Source organism: Cornus florida, unplaced genomic scaffold (genome assembly GCF_030987335.1).
Source record: "Cornus florida cultivar Cherokee Brave unplaced genomic scaffold, ASM3098733v1 CherokeeBrave_3.0.0_Hap2_Chr11, whole genome shotgun sequence".
Taxonomy (NCBI): Eukaryota; Viridiplantae; Streptophyta; class Magnoliopsida; order Cornales; family Cornaceae; genus Cornus; species Cornus florida.
In genome coordinates, this window is record NW_026775581.1 from 118,818,679 (window position 1) to 118,839,477 (window position 20,799).

Consider the following 20,799-nt stretch of genomic DNA (forward strand, 5'->3'; position numbering starts at 1 on the left):
ATAGACTTCCCATCACCAATTGACTACCGCAAACCTCGCCGAACAATTTTTTGGACTGACCAAATGCTTCTCCATGCCCAGGGCGGATTAAATCCAAGCCCCGCATCAAGATAAGCACAATGTGGAAAATATTTTGCCTTAAACAACTTGAAAGCAAAACCAGCCCGACCAACTTAAAAATTCCAAGCATGTTTTGCTAACAATGCATCATTAAAGGCTTCAAGGTTTTGAAATCCCAGACCACCATTTCTTTTACCATAACAAAGGGAGTCCCGGGAATTCCAATAAACACCTCGCGATCCAGCTTTTCCCCACCAGAAGGCTCGAAACTTCTTCTAATTCCAAACACAAGGATTTTGTGAGCTTAAAACATGACATCACATAGGTAGGGATGCCACGCAACACCGCCTTAATTAGAATCTTTTTCCCACCAACTGATAGACAACCCTTTTTCCATGAAGCTAATCTGCCTTGCACCTTCTCAAGGATAAAATTAAATACATATCTTTTGGATCACCCCACAATGACAGGAAGGCCCAAGTACCTCGTCTGGAACCCCTCCTCATTAATACCCAAGATTGCAGCCAACACCTCTCTCAAATCCCAACGAGCATTTTTAGAGAAAAACACTGAAGATTTTGTAAAATTAACCTGTTGCCCAGATGCTCGTTCATAATTATTGAGAATTCTCTTCACTAATCTGACTTCCTTCTCCTTGGCTCGGCAAAAAAAAATAGAATCGTCAGTGAAAAAAAGATATGAGATGGAAAGAGCTCCTCTGCAAAATTTTACACCTGTCAAAAGTTGGGCTTGCACTGCTTTTTGCAAGGCTAACGATAGAGCCTCGGAACAGAAAATGAAAAGATAAGGTGAAAGGGGATCCCCTTGATGCAGTCCTCTAGTTGGTTTAAAAAACTCTACTGGCTTAGTGTAACAGGTGGGCACTTGTCCATCTACCCAAAAGCTCAAACTATTGGGTAGTACTGCATACCCATCCATTTATACCCAATCACTTTTCCATCCGATTCCGATGTGGGACAAATGACCCTTGTTACACTTACCATTTACCACAACCGAAAAAGAAACTGTGGAAACACAAGCCATGATGAGCTTAACCTAGTGAGAGTTCAAACCCAATTTTAAGAGCATAGCTTGCAAGAAAGACCACTCAGACCAATCATAGGCCTTGCTCATATCTAGTTTGCAAGCCATGAATGCCTTTTTGCATGTCCTTTTATTTTTTAGGTAATGCAAGATCTCATGTGTAACAAGAATATTATTGGATATATGTTGTCCTGTAACAAAAGCACATTGAGACTCGCTAATAATAACAATAACGATCCTTTTAAGTCTGCTAGCCAGCACTTTAGAAATAATTTTATAGGCCACATTACAAATTTGATTGTTTTTTTTAAATTACTATTTTCTTACAAATCCCTCTTGTTCAATTAGGTACTTGAAAAGAAAAGGAATTTCTAAACACAGCATGATGAATTTGATCTTCAGATGGAGGAACTAGCAGCTCATCATTCATTTCCAGTGAGACTTTACAAGGAACATGCTGTAAAAATTGGTTCACACCTGAAGGATCTTTGGACTGAAAAAGATTTCAAAAGTAATCCAAGAAAATATTTTGCACCTGAGACTCCCCTTTTGCCAAACCTCCTCCAGGTCTTCCACCCCTGCAATAAAATGCATCGCCCTTCTTCTAATTGTGGATGCATGGAAAAATTTGGTATTTTTATCACCTAATTGCAACCACTGATTTCTAGATTTTTGCTTCCAAAACAATTACTCCTCTAACCAGTAATCATGAAGGTTTTGCTCAGCTTGCACCACCTGATCACGACAATACAATGATTGATTTTCCTTTACCTATTTAAGCACTTGTTTAGCCTCTTCAATTTTCCTTTTTGAATTACAAGCTCAGTTTTGACCCATTGAACAAGAGCCTTCTTACATGCTTTCACTTTAGACGACCAGATAAATTGTTTAGATCGTTGAACTGGGACTTTCCAACAGGTAGCAATAATTCGTTAACAGTCATCCTCCAATATCCATCTTGCATCAAAATGGAATTGACGTTTCCTTTTAGAAATATTCGGAGTAGTATCCAACAAAATAACATAGTGATCTAATCCCACAACCATGATATTGGATATTATTGCCTTTGAAAAATTTTCACATCATGATCCTATTACCAGCGCTCGGTCAAGCCGTTCCTGAATGTTAGCCTCCGCATTACATTGATTGTTCCAGGTAAATGGATAGCCTATTGTCACACCCCGCTACCAAGAGGCTATGCCACGCAGGCGCCACGCAGACGCCCAGCAGACGATGACATGGAGCCTGCATGGACTGGAGCTTTCTAGACTTCTCTACACAAGTATGGAACTTTCCGGAATTCTCTAGATTAGTGTGGAGTTGTCTAGCCTTTTCCAGACTTGTCCAGAGTTGTATAGAATTCTCTAGAATTCTCTAGACTTGTCTTGTACATAGTAGATAGTTCTAGAGTTGTGTAGATATTTCTGGAGGATTCTAGATACTAAATCTAGGCCACACATTTGTACACATCTAGAATGTTCTTGTAAGGCCAAAGGCCTATAAATAGGAGGTGGGAGTTCATTTGCTCCTCACCAAGCAACCAAGTTGTAATCTCTCCTCTCAAGCAATACAAGTTCTATATATTCCCAAACTCTCTTGCTCACTTGCCTAACCTCTTCCTACACACCTAAGTAAGCAAAACACTTGTCTAGCCTTAGTCTTCACTAAGCTAGCACACTCGGGTAGGCTGACTTAGCGCTTCAAGGGGGCTTGAAAGTGTCTAAGGCCGCACGGAAGCTTAAAGAGGTTCAAGTCCGTGACAGTTGGTATCAGAGCTAAGGTCGTGAGGAGTCACACCTTGTGTGGAGGAAGCTATGGCGGAGCTATCAGACGTGACTGGCACCCAAGAGGAGACTCTACGTGGAAGGGAAACAAATCCCCCTCCAGGCGGAGTGAGGACGAGGGCTATGTCGAAGGACATTATGGCGGGCTTAGAGGCACGTATGGCAAACATGGAGGGGTCCATAGCCAACGTGTTGGAGCAGCTTGAGGATGCTCACCAGCGCATGGATGGGCTGGAGTCGGAGGATGCTGAGGTCCAAAATGCTGTCAAAGGGTCACTCAATGCCCTAAGTGGTGACTTTCGGCAGGAGCTCCAAGCACTTCGAGAACTTATGTTGGGGGAGTTTGCCACCCTACGTGGTTACGTTGATCAGGAGCTTGGCACTTTCCGCGAGCAAATGGAGGAAATGCGAGCGAACTGGACATTGTGCAAACGGGCAGTGGCGTCCGGCACAGCTATTACGGGGGTAGTAGCACCCCGGGTTGATATTCCCAAGCCTATGTGCTATGGTGGGAACCGGGTAGCGAGGGAGTTGGAGAACTTCCTCTTCAGCATGGAGCAATACTTTGAGGCTACGGGCATGACCGATGAGACCATCAAGATACGCACGGCGACCCACTACCTCACCGACCATGCCATGCTTTGGTGGAGGAAAAAGTATGGTGACATAGGCAAAGGTACGGTCTCTATTGATACTTGGGCTGATTTCACTAGGGAAATTAAGAAGCATTTCTATCCTGAGAATGTCGAGGAAGAAGCTAGGGGCAGACTCCGAAAACTAAAACAGGTTGGGTCGATTCGGGACTATGTGAAGGAATGTTCTTGTAAGGCCAAAGGCCTATAAATAGGAGGTAGGAGTTCATTTGCTCCTCACCAAGCAACCAAGTTGTAATCTTTCCTCTCAAGCAATACAAGTTCTATATATTCCCAAACTCTCTTGCTCACTTGCCTAACCTCTTCCTACACACCCAAGTAAGCAAAACACTTGTCTAGCCTTAGTCTTCACTAAGCTAGCACACTCTGGTAGGCTGACTTAGCGCTTCAAGGGGGCTTGAAAGTGTCTAAGGCCGCACGGGAGCTTGAAAAGGTTCAAGTCCGTGACACTATGCACCCTAGGTCCCAAAGATTACAATTCTCTACCAATTGTTTAAAATTTCTCAAAACCCAAGCTGGTTTTACCCTACCACCTCTTTTCTCTGTAGACTAAAGAATATCGTTGAAATCGCCGATGATCACCCAATTATCATTCAATAAAGATAAGTGATGTTGTAGGTAATACCATTGCTAAGCTCGAACACAATCATCCGTACTTGCATAAATTATTGTAAGCACCCAAATAGAAGAAGAAGGACCACCAACCAACCCTGTAATCTAAAAAACATTTTGGTTAATAACCTGTATGGCAATATCATCCACCCACCATAAAAAAATCCCCCGACATGACCACGGGCCTCAATCACACTACTATTAGAAAAACCCAACTTACTATGTGTAACGACCCGAACCCGAAGGTTCGAATCATTAACCGGGTCTTTATCCGAACTCGAGGTCAACTAAGGACACTACTGTCCTTTCTTACGTCAATACATAATATACGTGTCATCCTAAGGTTTAAAAACAAATAGTAATAGCAATAACAATAAAATGAGATTATAGCCACAAAATATGTCAAAGCAGTCCACTAACCCATCAAACCCTATGGGGGAGCGTCATTCGCTACTTCCCTTCCGTATCCTGAAAAAATGTTAATAATAAAGGGATGAGTATAATGTAATACCCCTAATCTTAAAATGATAGACTTGATATTAAATTAATGGTTTTATTGCATTTTATTTGATTACTTGTTATTTGCTTAATTGTTTATTTATTTGATTGTTTATTTCTTTGACTTAATTGTTTACTTGGTTATTTATTTGAACTAATTGTTTAGATTGTGTAATTAGTTGTTTTTTTTCATTAATTATTTATTTGCTAATTTGTGTAATTATTTAATTAAGTTGTCTATTTATTTTTTATTTTTATGTCTATGTGGCATTTTAATTAAATTGATTATAATTGATTGTGTATCTTTACAGTGTAGGGTTTTATATTTTGTGTGTAGTCGTTGACTTATAATTTAATTGGGGGTTGGAATGAGGTTATAATCTAAGGTTTATATATACTGTTATATCAGAATTAAGGTTGAGATGCCTATACATATATTTTCTGTTTATGTAAACTAGGGTAGAACAAAAACCCTATTCACGTAGTGAGAGGCAGAGAGAAACAGAGAGAGGGACTTGAGGGATTTACAGAGAGGTTCAAGTAGGAAGGAACGGATTGCTTCTGGGTTAAACTAAGAGTAACAGAGGTGTAGAACGGCAGTCTAGGAAGTTATTGAAAAACTCAGAGATGGTGGTTTAGAGTTTCAAAACTGAAACTGAAGGCAAGTCTCTATTCTAACTCCTTTTCTTAAACCTATGTTCTGTGCATGCCTAGGTAGACTCCAGGGTTTGAATTAATGGTAAAACATATCTTTTATGCATGTTTAAACTGTATTTGATTTCGTTGAACTAAACTAGTTTGGGGTTGATTGAAGTTTTAATTAAATCTTGCTGCTGTTGGTTTAAAGCTTGTGTTTAATTCATGTCATTGATGTATAATAATGTTTTATGATTAATCTGGGACTGAGATTGAACCCTAATTACATAAATATAAGTAGTACAGAGGGTTTGGTTATTGCCGGAGGCAAAAAAGATGTTCAGAATAGGTAAAACGACTCGTAGGGAGAGAGAGACGGCTTCCTGAATGAGGGAACCAGCTCCCTCAATGATAGAGCCGGCTTCCAGGAGTGTGGAGCCGGCTCCCAAGAGTGTGGAGCCGGCTCCCAACTCCTTAGAGCTGGCTCCCAAGGGTGGGGAGCCTGCTCCCATGTGTTTGGAGCAGGCTTTCAACTTTTGAGAGCCTGCTCTCGCCTGAAATGTCTAGAAATTGATTTTAGGGCTCTGTTTGGGCTGTACAGGGTATTCCTAGGTTGTTTAAATTGCATTAACTGTTTTAAATAACTACTATAGACCTATAAAAATACTGGGAAGCATTATTATATTAATATATTAAGGGATGGAGCAACATGAAGTTACAGAAAAGCCTGCATGTCGAATATTATTTTGTTGATTTATTTGCTTACTGAAACTTAGCAAATCTTTTGTATATGATTTAATAATGTTTAATCATATTTCAACATTGTTGTAAGTATAGTGGATTATCTGCAATTAACTATGCTTGGATTGGATTAAATTGATAATTAATTTGTTGTAAGCTGTATCAATTTATGGACTTGGATAATTTAAATGCTTAGCTTTATTTTAGCAATTTAAAGGTTTGGACCGTGATTTTTAGGTCTTATAATGAATGCCTAATATGATCATATATGTATTCAACTTTATTTATGCATATCTTGGAGTATGGTTGATGAGTACTTCGTATCATTTTATTAATTATACTATTTGGAGGATTGTATGCACCGGTATGGGATGGTGGCATACTAGGGATGGGTTAGCTATAAAAATTAAGTCCTACCTATTCTGTATTGAGGTATGGATTAACTATAAAGGTTAAGTCCTACTCATATCGGTGTCAGGTCAATAAATAATTGAATGACATACTTTAGTTTCTGGATGGATTTTATACATATGTCAGGCCACTATGCCAGATGGATGATGTTTTATATTAGGCTTATACGGACTCTATATATTTATGATTATGGTGTCGTGATATGAGTTTGAGTCTCAGGATCATGGTTAGGGTGCGTATATTGCCTAGGATGGATAACTGAACATAGTTGTTGTTCCCTGGTAGGTCTAGGTACACATGACTACGTTATGTGCGATTTGCATGGTATCTCTACTCAAGTTGAGATAGACTTATTGGGCTAGTGAGCGTCCTATAGTGTGTATTTATACATATATAAACTATTCTAGTTATTGTTGAGTTATCTAAGATGTATCTGCATATCGAGTTTCTGTATGGGTTGTAGTAGGATAGAACTTGCATGTGAGCCTGACCCACTCTTATTTTTCAAGTGTTTGTCAGTTCCAAAGTTAGAGCTTGATCGTGCAGAGCAGATACAGTCACTCATTCCTCCGACTACGTAGAACTGCTTTCCATGTTTAGCTTTAGATTTTGTTTCAGTTGTTTCCTTTTCAGTTGGGATTTTATTAGGGGTCCACTAAATGGATTCCCGAGTTATTTAATTAATGGAGGTTTTGGATTATTGGATTTTAATAATATTATTTTGAGGATTTTTAATTTAGAATTCTTTCAGCTTATTATTTTATTCTTATTTCATGTTTGTATTCCGTATTCAATTACATATTAATTGTTTGGTATCCCTCGGATCTGTGCTCGGACTTGATCACCCGTGGCTCTAGAATCGAAAGGTATCACACATAAGTTCCGTAGGAAGTGTCTAAGACACACTTCTTACTGACCCCGTGAATCCATACGAAGAATAGGTAAAGGCAAACAGGATCATGCCATAGGGAATATATATATATATATATATATATATATATATATATATATATATCAATAACACCACAACCAGTATATAACCAAATATCATCTAATCACCTATACACCAAATATACTAATGAGATGCAATGTCATGCCAATGTCGCTCTCCATTTTTCAAAACAATTCCATCATACGGTTCTAAATCGTTAATACAATCCGGCACCTCTATGGCGCTACGAGGGAATGATTGGCTAGCTTTCCCCGACCACATGGCACCTCCATGGCGTCGTCTGGGCTTAGGTAGTTCAACCTCCCTCTAGATCACATTAACACCCCGGACCACTATGTGCCTCCTAGACGTCCGGTTTTCTCAAACACTTTTCAAAAATCCTTCCCAAAAATAATTTCATTTGTTTTTCAAAAATATTTTTTCCCATTTTCTTTCCCAATGAATGCATGAATGCTTCATGCTTCATAACTATTATGCTAATAATAAAATTTCACATAAGTTACCAAATAATAACTACATACTTATACATCATGCTTTCAAATAAACAACTTACCATATAGAATATACCATGGCATAAATTTAATATACTCTTCATCACATCATCACAAGAAACATGTAATTGAACCAACTATTCATATTATCCACATAATCACAAAAAACCTCTAGTAACATCAATTAAATAACCAAATTAAACATGCTTAAGGGCAAATCAAGAGGGAAAATTTCACTAGAACCAAAGATAATGTGGATTAGAGCACCCTTACCTCAATAAAGATTAAAAGCCCCAATTTGAACCCAAAATTTGAAGTCCCAAGTGGTGGCCAAACAACACTTTACTCTGATCAAAATGAAGATCTCGACGCGCTCGTCAACTTTGTCTTAAGTGGCAAGATCAAATTTTATATGTAGTGAGAGAGATTTAGCCTTGAAATTGTGAAGAAATGAAAAGAAAAAAAAAAAAAAAAATTATGAAGACAAAGAGCTTCAGCGTGAAAGAGAGAATGTGAGGTTGTTTGATAGTCCATAAGTCATTTGTAATGACTTAAATGTGACAGTGGGTCCCACGTTTATAATAAAAAAAATTAACATTATATATATATATATATATATATATATATATATATATACATACAATTCAAATTACCACCACACAAACCAATATATAACCGTGTAAATATGTACAAAATAATAATGTGTATAATGTAATGGACCCGAAATAAAACCCTCGTACACAACAATCCTGGTAGCAAGTCCCACCTGGGACCTCCCCGCCTCAAAAATGAAAAAAATAGCGAACTGAAAACCCATGCATTCCCAAGAGTCCTTAACTCAAGGAAATGCTCCAACTAACTCCCAAACACACCTTGCACACCCTATGGTGTCCGGCACGCAAAACAAGACAAGATGAAAAATCTTAAAAAATGGAAAATGAAAAAAATTGAAAATATTACATTCTGAATTTGATTCATTCTTGGACCACCATTTTTTTGTTTCCATAAGAGCAACCACATTTGTGGAATGAAGCCTTACCAGCTTCTCAAGCTATTGGAATGTCAGGGGGTTTCCCACACCCTGACAATTCCATATAAGAAGCATCATTAATCCGGTTGGGGCCACTTCCGGCTAGCTTCCTGCACCGTTTCGTTGGATTTGTTGGGCAACGCTTTTGCAACCTTTTGTTTTAACTCTCTTATTGGTCGCTGCAAGTCATCAGCTGTCTCAGCCTAAGAGTTCTGTCATAGAAGAAAATCAACTATCACCTCCGCCCATTTCTTCTTGCCACATTTTATATCACTTTGTTTCTCTGTTATAGATGATCTCCGCTTTTTCCCCATAGGCGAGGATCGTATTGTGTGCAACGACTTAGTTTTTAGGCCTGATTTAGATGCATATGCCCATTGGGGAAACTTTCGTATTTGTGGGCCACTAGTAGTAATTGTTGGTACCACTGGCTCTGTGTCTTTTACTTCCTTTATCCCACCCAATTCATTATCTTTAGAACCCTCTAGTCTCGTTTGGACTTGACTTTCCCGACATAATGTTTTCCTCCTCCATTGGGGCCTAGCCTACCTTAATGCCCAAATTACATTAAACAGGAGCTTTAGTAGATCCACCAGTTTGGCTTTTTTCCATACCTACATCATCGATAATAATCATGTAATGTTGTGAGTTATTATATATATATATATATATATAATTAAAAGGTTGGATTTTTTTTTTAGTGGTGGGACCCACTCCCTACTCACTTTCCTTTTTGGGCCAAGAGGCCATTTCATAGCCTCATTTTCTTCTTCTCACTCCCGGAAGTATCTTTCTCCCCCTTAGTTTTCTTTTTCTTTTTCTTCCAATCAAGCTTTCAAGGCTTCATCCTTCTTACACCAATTGGAATTTGGTAATACCTTGTGAAAAAAAGTCGGAGAGCTCGTTGAAGCCTTCGATTTGATAGGAGCCAATCACCATTTGGCCAAGCCTAGGGATTTCAAATTTAGGGCTCAAATTGGGGCTTTTTCTCTCATTTGAGGTAGGGGATTTCTAAGGCATAAATTCTTTGATTTTTGTAAATTACTTCTCAATTCTTGTTGAATAGCATATTTAATTTGTGGCAATTTTATGAAACATAAATTTTCAATGTTGTGAGTGATATGTATGTGTTGGATTTTGTTGACATTATGTGAACAAGCATGTTTAAGTAATTTATTCCATGTCTTATATGCCTAAAGTGCCGAATACTTGTTATTAGAAAGCATGATATGATTTTTATTAGAATTTATTTATTTATTTGTTAAGCATGCTATGTGATTAAGGTTTGAATATGATACATGAGAATGTATATTTGACATATATTGTCTAAACAACATGGTGGATAGCACAACATATCAAATTAAGCCATTAATCATTTCTTTAAGCTCACAATCCAAACACATCACAAGGTTAGAGATATATGTTACTTGCTTTTCATAAGTATGGAACATCAACAACAAACATGGATTGTCCCCCATTTAACAACTATACTACAACTAAGCTACTAACATGAAATTAAACTAATTAAACTAAGGGAGAGGCACAATCTATCAAGAAATGAGTATGAACCATCAAATAAAATACAAGAATATGACATTAAGCACTAAGTCTTGACAATCTCTAGATCAATAGCGTCAACACACATAGACATGCATCAATAACACAAGAAATAGAGACAAACACATGAACATCTATTCTCGCATACATAGACATATGGATAGAATGAAATGATTAATTGGAAGCATTAAACCATATAAATCATTGAAGAAACAAGATTTATATATATAAAAGTGTCAAGACATGAATCACAATACAAATCCGCTCAAAAATACATAAATCAAGAAATAGAAAGCATGCTTAGGGCTAACTCTAGCCCCAAGAGGATGTCTAGCCACTCATGGATGATGTCCTCCAACCCTCAAGGGCAAGCTCCATGGAAGAAATCTGCTCCTTGGTTGATGAAGAGTCTCTAATGGTGTCTCTAACCTCCTCATCTTCTTTGCTTCCTCCCTAAGAGTTCTCTAAAGTATGGTATGATATGAGTTAATACAATATAATCCTCTATGTTCTATGTTACAAAAAGTAATCATTATCCTTATATAGGTAGGTCAAATGACACCCAAAATGAACTGGGGTCGTACAACAAATATTCCCTAATGATTGGATAAAGGACAATTTTTGTGGGCTGGAACTTTTTCGCACTGGAGGAAGTTCGATCGATCGAACCTTGGACTTGGATCGATCGAACATGGCTGAGATCTATCGAACTGAAGTTGGATCGATCCTCAATGGAGGCGCCTTTTTAGATAAAAACAAATCTGAGATATTTTGGAGATATTTTTGGGAAAAGGACAAAAGTGGTTGGTAGGGTGGTACAACTAGATAAGATTAATCATTTGGATAAGGACAAGAATGTTTGATTGATCGAAGAAGGAAGTTGGATCGATCAAACTTTTGAGATCTTTGAACAGGGACAAACATGGCTCAGATCTATCTTGAAGTGCTGAGATCGATGAAAGTTGGATCGATCGAACTTTTCTTGAGATCGATCAAAGTTGCTAAAATTCCACCATTTGCTTCCTTTTGCTCTACTTTGCTCCTTTCTTTGATTAATCCCAGAATTGCTTCACTTATGCTCTTATTTGGCTGAGTTAGCTTATTTTGGTAATAAGTACCTGAAAGTGGAAATAACACAAAATCAATACAAAACGGTAAAATAAAGTAGATAAAGGTTCTAAAATACCTAAACATAAGGGGCTTAAATACGCACTTTTCAGTGCTCATCATTTTAGATTTGGTTTTTATCTTCAGTTGTTTACTTTTCAGTTGGGATTTTGGTTTAGAGATCCACTAGATGGATTCCTGAGTTGTACTCTTGGAGGTTTTGGAGAGTTGGATTATTTTAATCTTTAAGGTTTGAGGATTTATATTAATTAATTCTTTCAGCTTTATTCTGTATTTCTTAAATCTTTTTGTATTCCTGCTTGTTTATATATTAATTGTTTGATATTCCTTCGGATTTTGGCTTGGGCATGATCAACTCATGTCTCGGAGTCGAGGGGTATCACACATGTGGTCGGGGATTGCTAGCCAACCCCGTGACGCCATAGAGGTGATATGGGTCGGGTTGCATTAACACTTTGGAATGGTGAAACAGAATTGTTTTGGGAATTGGAGAGAGACATTGCATGGTATTGCATCCTATAGCATGACATATCTTATTTGTGACTTGGATTATTGCTATTGATATTATGATTGTATTTCTCCCGGAATTGGCATGATTCCGTTTACTTTTTCCTATTCTTTGCGTGGACTCACGGGGTCATAAAAAGTGTGTCTTAGACACTTCCTATTAAGCTTATGCTCACCCCATTATTTTTAATATTTTTTAGGACACGGAAAAGACATGGCAGACGATATTCCACCACAAGTTTAGTTTGGATTAGAAGACCATTTTGTTAGTTTTTGTAACCAAAGTTTTACGTTGTAATGATGTAATTATGTTAGGTATAATTTTGTGTTTGGAAACCTTGTAATTATAATGATGAGCATGGAATAACTCTTGTAAAATATCTCAGTATATATTAAGACTCTAAATCATGTTTTGGGACTGTAATTATGATGTATTTGGATTAGATGGTATGTAATTGATGTATCAAGAAATGAACTATGTTGAGGTATAATGAATGAATGAATAAAATATTAGAATATATTATATAACAGGGTTTTGTGGGACAGGATAAATAAATTATAAGATCCAAGTGAGACCATTGTATATTTTTTATAAATTTTACAGCAAGTTATGGTAAGACTTTTTCAGCATAGGTCCGTACTGAAATTTTAGGCAGTTACAAATCATTGGGCTCGGCCTTGGATCTCAACTGTTCCTTTAGGCAAATTCTAAACACTTATTAAAAATTATCCCCTTGGCACGTGACCGGGTCAAATCAGTACTTAGATTACCTGCTGGAACTAAGAGATTTGATGGGACAGTATCATCATCACCTCCCACCTGCTTCGGTCCTTGCACGGACCTCGAGCTATGTGTACTTGACGTCGGAGACCATTCTAGGGCCATCTTGGACGTCGCCGATGCAGATGATTCGCCGACCGATCTAGACGAATTGGATAACCAAGTTTTCTCATGTTACTCCTCTAAATCTTCCACTTGATTTTTTACTAATATCAATCCCTATATCACCTTCTGCACGCAACCATGGTCCATATTGAATCACCATTGCATTTCTCGAACCGTCACCGGCCTGAGAAGCACAAGAATGTTTGGAATGCCCTAAGCAACCACATTTATAACAAAAATCTGCAAGTTTCTCATACCTTAATGGCGCCCAAAAAGTAGGTTCATTGTGTGGGTAGAGCGGAATACCCCTTCTTAATGGTTTCGAAGTATCAATTTCAACTCGTAGTCGGAGTATTCGTCTCCTAACTGACCCTTGATCTCGGATTTCCACCTTCGAACCTTTGCGCACATCAGCAGCAATTTCTTCTGCAACCTCTTCAGTCAAATATTGTACAGGAAGATCCAATACCTGGATCCAAAACGTAGTAGTAGTAAAATGAGCATCGCTGAACACAAATTCGGGATGCCACTGACGTGGAACCTTTTTAGTAATGCATTCTTGTTAGATGATATTTATGAGAAAAATATTTAGAATAATACGTTAATATCGACGAATCCTGAAAGCATTTGAAAAAATGAAAAACTAAAAGTGTTGTGAGATTAAGATGACAAAAATGCCAAATTTGTTTTTAATAGTACTACATGTGTTAATACTTTTAGTTTCCACATGATAAATGAATATTTTTTTTAGCTACTTATTGTATAACGTAGTAAAGTACTTTATTTTGTTCTTGATAATTGTGTTTTGTAATAGCTTGAATATTTTGTTTAGTTAAATTTGTACAATTTTTCATCAAGAGTGGAATCAAAGTACTCAATTTTCTTTTTCAAAAAATTGAGACTTTTTGTTTTAAAAAAAATTACAACACTTACTAAAGAAAAATTAGTTCTTTAATAATGTGGTTTATCATTTTATCTTCTTTATGTTTTTTCTTTCCCAAATCCATTTTCCATCTCTATCTAATTTTTACTTTTATTTTTATATTTTATTATTATTATTATTATTTTTCCATATAGTAAGTACCCCTACATATTAACGGTGAAAGTAATCTACCTCATAGCACATGCAACTGTCCCACAAGTTACGTGCATATCCCAAAATCCCTATCTGATTAAATTGTCTTTTTCTCACATTTTGATTTATATTTTGCTTAATATATGTCCTAAAGACTAATATTATGAAGAAAATAATTGATCTATAATTTTTTAAAAAGTTTAATTGCACCACGGCTCATCAAATCAATATTTCCAGCTCGGCCCCTACATGCGTTGGTCCATAACCATCAGCACTCGTGCTATACTTAGTTTAATGGTGGAGCTTGTGTCTGGTGTAGGTGGCTGGGCATGAAGATGGGGTGCTTTTGTTTAGTTTTCTTTATTCTTTCTTGATTATGATATATTTATGGGTCCCTCCCTTAGGACAACAACTTGGGCGGGCTAACCAGCCTAACCTAAGCCCAATCCGAAATTTTGAAATTTGGGCTTTAAGTTTACATATCAGGCTCATGTTCAGGTTGGGTTTTGTCAAAATCCAGACATATTCGAGTTGGGCTCGAACTCAACCCGAATCTAACCCAAAATCCAAAATAAAAAAAATAAAAAGAAAAATTCATGTTTTTTTTTCTCCTTTCTCTCTCTGTCTCTGCCGCCGTCCCCATACATACAAGTTAGCAGTTGCTGAAAAAGAGAAGGGGGCAAGCTTGAGAGTTGAGAGACACCGACTGAAGCTTGCGAACGGCGAACCTGAACTAGAACAACGGACGATGGAAACTGAAAGATCTAGGTTTTGATTTTTTTAAGCAATCTGAAATGATATGCTAATATGGGTTTTGAACTTTTGATTCTTGCAGACAGATAGATAAAACTGAAATATATGGGTTTTGAACTTCTGATTCTTGTAGATTTTGTAGTTTACAATTGCAGTTGCAGAGAAAGAGAGGGGGCAAGTTAAGAGAGAATAGAGATAGAGGCGATTGGGGAGGCTAAAATGATTTGCCCTAAAAATAATCAAATATATAACATATATATATATATAATTTGTTTTTTAATAATAATATAATTAAATATATATAATATATATAAATTTTTGGGAAAAAAAATTATATATAAAAAAAAAAAACTCAACCCGTCAACCCGACCTAACTCGCCCGAAAATATTCGGTCCGGGTTATGACCACAACCCATATTGGGTATAATTCGGGCTAGCCTAACCCAACCCGATTCAGGTTGAAGTTGGGTTGGGGCTGGGCTGGGTTAGGCCAACCCAACTTGCAGCCCTACCCTCCCATCTCGTAACAGTAAATCTAATATGAAATGTTCATATAAACCATGCAAAAATTAAATTAGTGCGTGATGTTCCAAAACCTAAGTCAAGGTTGGCTTAATTTATCTAAGGTAAACAGGTCGAAAATGGACGGGTCAAAAAAGGTATAGGGTCAACCTGTTATGACCCGTGAATTGATTAATTATTATTATATTTAATTATTTTTTTAAAATTATATTTTAAAAATGTATAGGGTCAACCCGTTAAGACCCATATTGATGTTTAAAAAAAAAAAATTTGACCTGTAAAACCTGACCGACCAACCCAAAATATTGATCTTTTAAAAATAAAATTTTCTTAAAAATTTTGATGTTTATAAACACGGAAAAGGAAAATGTAATTTGCATATTTGAAAAAAAAAAAAATTTTGACACTTGAAACCCTCACCACCCGCCCAAAATATTGATCTTTTAAAAATAAGATTTTCTTAAAAATTTTGATCTTTAAAAAAATGGAAAAGGAAAATGTAATTTGCATATTTGAAAAATAAAAATAAAAAAATTGACCTGTGAAACCCGTACAACCCGCCCAAAATATTGATCTTCTAAAAATAAAATTTTCTTAAAAATTTTGATGTTTAAGAACATGGAAAAGAAAAATGTAATTTACATATTTGGAAAAAAAAAAAAAAAAAAAAAGAACCGTGAAACCCGACCGACCCACCCAAAATATTGAAGTTTAAAAAATAAATTTTTCTTAAAAATTTGATGATGTTTGTACATGGAAAAGGAAAATGTAATGTGTAAAAAAAATTGACACATGAAACCCGCCCAAAATATTGAAGTTTAAAAAATAATATTTTCTTAAAAATTTTGATGTTTATAAGCATGGAAAAGGAAAATTTAATGTGTATAAAAAAAAATAATAATAATAATAAAAATGACCTGTGAAACCCACGACCGTCCAAAATAATGATCTTTAAAAATAAAAATTTCTTAAAAATTTTAATGTTTACAAATATGGAAAAGGAAAATGTAATTTGCATATTAAAAAAAAAAAATTGACCCATGAAGCCCGACCGACCGACCCAAAATATTGATGTTTTAAAAATAAAATTTTCTTAAAAATTTTAATGTTTATAAACATGACAAAGGAAAATGTAATTTGCATATTTGGGGGAATAAAATAATAATAAATTGAACCTTGAAACTCGCCCGACCTACTCAAAATATTCGGACTAGGTTATAGACATAACCCATTTTGGGTAGAATTTCTTTTTGTCTAACCCAACCCGATTTCTGGTTGAGATTGGGTTGGGACTAGGCGGGTTGGCTAGCCCAACTTGCAGCCCTTCGTGAGAGAGAATTTTAGAGAGAGAAATGAGTTGAGTGCAATATAGAATAAATGTGTATTGTGCGTCTATTATGTGATGGGTGAAATTTAAGTTGAATATGAGTAACTATATTCAGCTTATCTTGACCCTTAAATTAAATGGTTAAAAATTACCTAACTCATTTTTAACTCATCTTAAATATGATTTACCCAAAACCATTAAAAAACGGACCAATATGAGTAGGTTGATGGATTGTGAACCATTTTGCCACCCATAGTATATACTACGTATATCATATCACACACACACATATATATATATATATGAAATGTTCGTATAATCAAATGCAAAAATTAAATCAGTGCGTAATTTTCCAAAACCTAAGGCTCAGTTTGGTAAAGTGGAAATGGGAGGAAAGGGAAGGGAAAGTGATGGAGGGTGATTAAAAAATTGTGTTTGGGTAAAATTGGTAGAAGGAAAGGAAATGAGAGGGAAGGGTTTGGAGGGTTAACACAAGGCTTTAACAGTAGATTTTTTAACCTTCCAAAAATGAGCGGAAACGGAAGGAAAGGGAAGGAGAGGCTTGGTTAGTGATTTCTAATGCCAAATTTGCCCTTGATTACACACAAAACCCATACCTACAAGTTAGTTGTTGCAGAGAGAGAGGGGGGCAAGCTTGAGGTTTTGATTTTCTGAACAATCTGAAATTTTCTGAACAACGGTGATAGAACCCGAACTGGGTTTTGAACTTTTGATTCTTGCAGACAAATGTGGGTTTTGAACTTTTGATGCTTTCGCGGAGAGAGAGAGAGGGCAAGTTCTAAGTTGAGAACGAGAATACAGATGGAGCGAGATGAGGCTGAAATGATTTGCCATTTTTTTATTATTTATTTTTATTTATTTTTTCTCGTGGCCATAGGAGACTATAAAACTATATATATATAATAGAGATGGAGGCGAGATGAGGCTGAAATGATTTACCCTATTTTTTTTTTTTCTTTTCTTGTGGCCATAGGAGACTATATATATATATATATATATATATATATATATATGTTAAAGTATAAAAGGGTATAATAGTTAATTTATTAAATAATTCTCTTTCCTTTCTTTCCCTTCTTTTTCTCAAACATGATTATTACCCTTCCCTTTCTTTTTTCCTTCATTAATCAACAAAACACAATACGAATATAAAATTATCCTTCCCTTTCCTTCTTTTCTCTTTCCCTCATAACTAATATTATCCTTCTCCTTCAAACCCACTGTAATAGTTATGCTTATATATATGTGTATGTATATATATTAAAGTTAAGATTTTTTTTTAAAAAGTAGGTGGGCCCCACCAATAACTTAAAAACATGACTAAAGGCCATAAGGCCATTATGCAGACATATATTTCTCTCTCTCTCTGTGCTTCCGGTCTTCTCTTGGCATCTTTTTTCTTTTTCTCTTTTTGTAATTTTCAGCTTTGATCTCATCTTCACCAATTGGATTTTGGTAGATCATTGTGAAGCAAAGTTGTTGAGTTCGTCGAGCCCGTTAATTTGATAGGAGCCAATCATCATTTGGTGCACTCTAGGGAGTTCAAAATTATAGGGTTCTTGGGCTTAAATTGGGGGTTTTCATCAATTTGAGGTAGGGGTGTTCTAATCTACAACTTCTTAGCTCTTTTTGTGAATTTTGCCCCTTAAATTTGATCCTAAGCATGCTAATTTTGATTATCTAGTTTGTGGTTGAAGCATGTTTAACTAAAATGCTAAATGTGTTCCATGTATTATTTGAATTCATATATATGACTAGATTTATTACGGTGATTGAGCATGTTTGGTATTGACATGTTGTATGTCCTAAGATTATGTATTTAATTATTTATTTATTTATTGCTTTGAAAGAAAATGATGTTATGGTCAATAAATAAATAAATAAATAAAAGAAATGAATGCTTATAAATTTCTATTAAATTGTGATGATGATGTAAATAGAATGTATGAAAGCCTATGGTTGAATTGATAAATTGAAGCATGCGCATTCATGCATTCATTGGGAAAGAGAAAGGGGGAAAAAAATGTTTTTTTTGAACAAACGAAATTATTTTGGGGAAAATATTTTTTTTTAAAGGAGTTTGCGAAAACCGGACGCCTAGGAGGCGCCTAGTGGTCTGTGGTGTTAGTGTAGTCTAGAAGGGATCATGGTTGAGCTAACTAGGCCGGATGCGACGCCTTGGAGGTGCCTTGTGGTCGTGGATATTTAGTCAACCCTCCATTCGTGACGCCTTGGAGGTGCCTTGGGTCGGATTACACTAACGGTTTTGGAAGTTGAAACGGAAATGTTTCGGAAAATGGGGAGTAACATTTGCATATTGCACTTCATGACATTGTGGTAAACTTGTGATTGGGTGGTATTTGTTACACACTTGTTATTGTATTTGAGAGTGTGTGTTTCCTTATAGCATGATCCCTTTCACTTTTTATCTATTCATTGTATGGATTCACGGGGATATAAGAAGTGTGTCTTAGACACTTCCTACTGAGCTTATGCTCACCCCATTATTTCTAACATTTTTCAGGACATGGAAAAGAGGTGGCGGACGACGATCCACCACGATTTCAGACGAGCACGGAGACCTATTTTATTTTATTTTTTTTGCTATCTTTTGTACTAAAACTCTCTAATATTTTGTAAATGTAATATTAACTAACTCGGTAAAACTTTAGTTTAATTAGTATAATGTTGTAAGCCATGGACTTTTAAATTCTAACTACGCTTTTTGGACTGCAACTTGATGTAACCAAAGTATGTTTCTTGTTGGATGAGATAGAGGAATGGGATTTTGTATGTATGTAGTCACTTTGGAGATGTGATATAATATATGTATATTGCGTTGGGACAGGATATGTTAGATTTAAGGCCCAGTGAGAGCACTGTATTTATTTTTTTTGTATTTCAATAGGTTGTTTAGAGACATTTTCTGCGGAGGTCATGCCGAAATTTTTATAGATTTTTATTATTATTTTGGTATCCATTTGGGTCGTTACAAATTTGGTATCAGAGTCACGGTTCGAATACCATTAGGACGACGGGTAGAGGCTTACCTAGGATTGCATGGGGAGTTGAGTTATTTGCTTACTTGCTTAATTGTTTACGTGATGGCATGCTTATATGCTTATGTGTTAAGGTGCTTAATTATTTGAAAGACGTGCTTATTCGTTTAACTGCTTATATGACTACGTGCTAAGTGCTTAATGTTGTTGTATATGATTAGTATGATCATGTTTATCATTAGTTGGGTATTCTGGGACTATGAAATGTGCTTATGTGTTTCCATTCTTGTCAAGTCATTCGTGTGAGGACTTCGTTCTCTTGCGTATTTTAGTGTCATCGTTTTTGATCTGTTTCCTTTTTCTTATAGCGTCATGGCAACACGAAGGGATCCCGGGATAAGTTCTAGCTCCAATCCCGTGGAAAGGGATCAGGAGCAAGTTGAGGAAGATATCTTGTTACGCGATTTGGTCCCACCAAGAGGGGGACAAGCGAGGGGGACTGTTGATCCACCTTTTCAGATGAATAGGGAACAAATTAGGTTAGCCATTCAAGAGGCTAAATTTTGATGCATATCGACCGACAGGTGCGTCATCGTCACAGTTTGTGCCACCACCGGCTCTACCACCACCACCTCCGAAGACAAATGAGCTAGATGATACTCTTTCTCACATTGCCAGTTTCGTGAAGTTGATGCCAACCTTGTTTGAGGGTGGTTCAGATCTGCTTGTTGCGGACAGTTTCCTGGATAGGGTGGAGAAGCATATTAATGCCATGAATTTGGCAACGGACAAGTTGAAGATTACATTGGCGACTTACAATTTTGTGGGTGATGCTGAGATTTGGTGGAAGACCGTTTCTCACACCCATAATCTGGATACTATGACATATGCTACATTCAAGAAGTTGTATTATGAGAAGTACTTTCCAGCGCCTAAGCGGAGGGAACTAAAGAAGGAGTTTGATGGGTTAAAGCAAGGAAGTATGACAGTTACAGAGTATGAAAACAAGTTTACATCACTTTTGAGATTTGCACCGGGAATTGCTAATGATGAAGAAGGAAAGATAGAGAAATTTGTTGATGGCCTTGATCTTACCATTAGGCCAATTGTAG